Source organism: Ictalurus furcatus, chromosome 19 (genome assembly GCF_023375685.1).
Source record: "Ictalurus furcatus strain D&B chromosome 19, Billie_1.0, whole genome shotgun sequence".
NCBI lineage: Eukaryota > Metazoa > Chordata > Actinopteri > Siluriformes > Ictaluridae > Ictalurus > Ictalurus furcatus.
The window spans coordinates 5037522-5042748 of record NC_071273.1 but is presented as its reverse complement, the minus strand read 5'-3'; positions in this window follow the sequence as shown (position 1 = coordinate 5042748).

The window sequence follows — 5227 nt, the reverse complement described above, 5'->3', positions numbered from 1 at the left end:
AATATAAATATTAAAAAGAGCTTGTGACTAAATCGTAACTCTATTGGATCCTAAGACTGTCAGGCAAATCCTCATAGCTCCACCCTTTTTCCATTTTGAATGAAGTGCAGCACGAAGTAGAGCTGAAGGAAAATGTCTTGGTTACGCATGTAACCCTGTTCCCTGAGAAGGGAACGTAATGTTGCGTTTAGCATAACTATGGGAGCGCCCTTGCACGCACAACCGGTATCTGAAGCTTGTGTAAAATCATGCCTCTATTTATATTCCTGCCATGATCAGGTGATGTGGCAATTAAGCGCGTCTCGTGATCTATATATATATGGCACCTGTGAGCCGCGCTGTCAGCCTTATTATCTTCATTGAGACTGCATGTCGGTTGTTTGTGTAACAAAAAGACACTTCATTTCTCCTCTATATTCTCTCAAAATCTCAAAACTTTTCTATCCATTTTTAAAAGAAAAGAAAAGAGAAAGAAAGAATGAGCAAGAGAGAATTCAGAAAGTGTGTTACGCCTTGCTCCCGTTTCATCACTGGAGGAGACGGACACGCTTTCTGTGGGAAGTGTTTAGGTGTGGAGCATGCGACGGCAGCCCTTGAGGGGGCTGACTGTCAGCATTGTGAACATTTTACGATTAGGCAGCTCCGCTCACGACTCGCTCTCTTCTCGTCCGAAGGGAGTTGGGTTTCAGAGCCTCGCGGATCTTGGCTGGCCTGGGGATCTCGTATGGATTTGGAAGAGGAGCCAGAGACGAGCGCTGCTCTATCTCTTGCTCTGTCTTCCAGGTCCGGCTTTCATCCGTATACTAAACTACCTGGATGACTGGTTAATTCTAGCACGATCCAGGGAACTGGCGCTTCAACATCGAGATATTGTTCTTGCCCACATGAGGAGCTTGGGGCTCAGGTTGAACCTCAAGAAAAGTATGCTTTCTCCAGTGCAGAGGACAACTTTTCTAGGGATTATATGGGATCCTACTACGATGAGGGCTTTTCGATCCCCAACATGCATAGGCTCGATCCTATAAACATTGAGCAAGATAACACTGGGTCTGGGCATCCCCTCCAGTCTCCATGAGAGACTGTTAGGCCAACATCATACCATTGGGTCTATTGCACATGAGACCGTTTCAGTGGTGGTTGAAAAGTTCATCCGAGGATGAAACCTCCGAGAGTAATCAGTGTCACGCGGCGATGCCTGTGTGTTCTGAGTATTTGGAGGTGTCCCCAGTTTTTAGCCTCAGGTCACACTCTAGGGGCATCTCCTTATCGCAAGACGATAATGACAGATGCCTCCCTCACCGGCTGGCTTTCTTCCTCAGTTAAGAGGTCACCATGTGTTAGTTGTGACAGACAACACAGCGGTGGTCTCATATATCAACCACCAGGGTTGTTATATGACAGGGTACGTTCACGCCCCCTGTTCAGGCAGGCACAACTAATCCTTCTCTGGGCAGAGGGAAAGTTCTTGTCAGTAAGTGCATTGTACATTCAGGGCAGCCGGAATGTGGGGGCAGACATCCTGTCGAGGCAGGGGCTGAGGCCCGGGGGTTGGAGGCTCCATCCACAAGTGGTGGAGTCCATATGGTGGAGGTTCGGACAAGCAGAAGTGGATGTGTTCGCCTCCAAGGAGACAACACACTGCCCGCTGTGGTTTGCCCTCACTCCTCCCGCACCATTGGGGCTGGACGCCATGGTGCACTGTTATGCTAAACGCAACGTCAAGTTCCCTTTGAAAGGTAACAGTGATCTTTCCACTGAGGTAATGTGTTTTCAAGACAACCTCTTCTTTTTTGCAGTGCAAGGGTAAATAATAATCTGGATGTCTAAATAAGTACATCGTTTGTAGGTTGGAGTGAGTTTAATCTAGCATTTACCCTAGCAAATACTGTCTTAAAGTCTGTGCATAGCACTTCATGTTTTTTTTTCATGAGATTTTGGCCACATGTATTAAACAACATGAAAAACTGAGTGCACACATAGACACAATAAACATTGTGTAAGCTGTAAGTTGTTAAAAACGTAATGTGGTTTACTTACTGCCTCAGATGCGGCTGTTTTTAATGACGGACAAAACACATAATATCTCCACATATGTTGGTCAAAAAACTTGTAATTCCATTTGAGCATGATTTTGGTAAAATGTTAATAATATAATGACACACGCAAGTGTCTGACCATATATAAAGTCAGAATACCAACTTTGACACAGTGTTAAATTGTTTAAAAATACAGGGTTTTTTAGTTTCCTGAAAAGTTACAGTTTTGAACATACAAGGTTTCTGCCTGACAGCGATGAGATACAGAACTTATTGTAATTAAATACTGAACACCATCACAAGAAACTGTGCTTCATCTTTGTCCTGCATACCAGAATGAAATAACATGAAATGTTTTTGGTTCAACTAAATAATAAGCAATTTTAAATGCTATAAAATTAAAGTCACTTATAAATTATTAAGCTTGTGTTTGTGAGGCCGCGGAGTTTGGGCATATTAGCCGAGCTCTAATTCTGTATAAATGGACACCTCGGGTGCTGCTATGGAGCAAATAAAAAATTCTATTTCATACTACCTACATTTTCAACTGAAATGTGTGCATGTGTTGGAGCTAGTGAGGTGGATGCCGAGACAGGGCCTGTTGAGGCTGGTGCTGCTCAGGGGCAGGGGCTTGGACTTCTGCTGTTATGGCCACCGATATTTTTTTTTTAATATGGGGGTAGCTCCACCCTTGGAATTTTTAAGTAATCTACATTAACTATTTTGAAAACAGTAACATCTTCTCTCAGATCTTTTACTTTTCCACTGGAGTGCCATCACAGTGAAAGGACCAAAGAGGTTTGCCTCCAGTTTGCCAGTCATCTTTTCTCTCTTGGCTTCTTACATTTTGTCTCCACACCTGGTCTCATATTTTTAAGGTAGGTTTAGGACCACAGTGCTTTATTCGCCTCCTTGTGCTCTCCTGCTGCCTTCTGACATTACCATGAACAATATCCGTGATTTGATCAAGGTGCTTTATTTCCTCAGCCACAACAACCCCAACACTGTTGTCTACCTGTGAACATGTTTTTACATTCTTTCATTTTCAACACTGTATCGATAGACCTAAAATTATATTTAGACATGAGTTTACCAACCATGAAGTGTTCTGGCACCTCTGTTGGGTACTAAGCCTATCATCAAACCTCATAAAGAATGAGGAGAACTGAGTCGTTATTTGTTTTTCGGTCCACAACCTTAACATGACCGCGTCCAAGTACTCGTCCCAATTTTCAGGTTTTTTTTTGCTACCAGCTTGCTGAGAGCTCTAAAAAATATCAATTTTAACTGACAATAGGCATCTCCCAAAAAGAAATATTTATGGTCCCACTTGCATTTGCTGCTGTAAATTAAAGATCATTTGGTACATCTGACAATAATGTACATTAAGTATATAATGAATTCATATTAAATCAACCATTTGCCTCACCTTTGTATGGTACTGTTCATCCTCTCTACCAGTCCATTGGTTTGAGGGAGGTAAGGTGAACAATGGCTCCTTTTAATTTCTGAATTGGCACATACATTCTTGTTTATCTGTTAATATAAAGAACATATCATAATATCCATTATGCCAATATTTTCAATATGGTTTTGAAAGAAATTCTTTAAGTGAAGGTGAAGATGTTTGTAATAGGAAACCATGTTTGTAATTGAAGCATGGATCAAAACACAACTAAAATATTTTAGCAACATTTTAGCAAAAGTGCTGAATTCACAAACTCTGTGCCTTGATCTGTCCTCTGTGCCTTGATCTGTATCCTTTTCAGAAACTCAAACTGATGGGTAAATTTAATTATGCATTCAACCACCTCAACTACTGTTTTGGTACAGAGAAGATAGGCTTGTGGTCATTTAGTCACCATGACACATGTACTGTACTGTGTCCACCATCACACATGTACAGCTTACCTATCAGGTCCGTGCTGAGTAACTCAAATGGATGTGTATCCTGAAAAAAGCAGTACACAATAAAAATATGCATTTTATTCTGTATATATTGTTTGTGAGCATGCTGTTGTTTGAAGAAAATAATTCTGCTTTAGTCAGTCAGAGCTTTCTTCCTTTCCACATGCTCTGCTGAGAAGTATGTAAAGATTTTTATGTATTTATATCTGTATGTTAGATATGTTTTGTGATAAAACAACAGACATTGATTTTGATAATGTGTCAATAATAGCTGCCTTTATCTGGGCATACTACACCTCATGTTTAATAATATGACCAGCTGTTTAAAGCATGTATACATGAAAAAGTGTAGGTTGTAGGTGAAAACAAGTAAACATGGTAAAAATGAAAGAAAGAAAAAAAGGTTGCTTCTCAACTTCTCTGTGGACAAAACACACACACACACACAGAGAGAGAGAGAGAGAGAGAGAGAGAGAGAGAGAGAGAGAGAATGCTTCAACATAACCTTTCCGCTCCCACTCTTTACCCTCTGCAGTGTGTGAAACTACAAAATGTCTTTCGGGAACCTGCACAATGTTATTTCTAAACTTTCTAAACACTATATTTTCTCACAGTCTGTTCCTGCTGCAAATTGGGGGTGGGACACAAAAAATAATTGGCTTTGTGTGTGTGGCTCTTTATCACAATCACTCTGAGAAATGAAGACACAGTATACATGCATCAAGTGCAGGAAATAAATTTGCATCACAAACTGTAAAACTCTGTCCCTCATGTGTTGTGTAGACTGGGATGAATATGTGTTCAGTGGGGCTCATCCATCCAGCCATCTTCTATACCGCTTATCCTTTTCAGGGTCACGGGGAAACCTGGAGCCTATCCCAGGGAGCATCGGGCACAAGGCAGGGTACACCCTGGACAGGGTGCCACAGGCTCATTTATCATTTCAATTAAATACTCTATGTAAAATTTTTCTTTCCAATTTGTTCAGTTCAAAGAAATAAACATCAAACTTGTGAAAACCTTGTTTCATCTATTGTTGTAGCCATATTTGTGGCAATATAATTATTGTTCTCTGAGTGGCAGAAGATTATCTTCATATGCACGTTCCTGCGACGGGGAGCTTTTTTCGGCACAACACCTGATTCCTGTATCTTTACTGCATTAACACGTGCTCTCTCTCTCTCTCTCTCTCTCTCTCTCTCTCTCTCTCTCTATATATATATATATATATATATATATATAATAACTGCATATCAATGGCTCAAGCCTCCACTTTTCCAGAT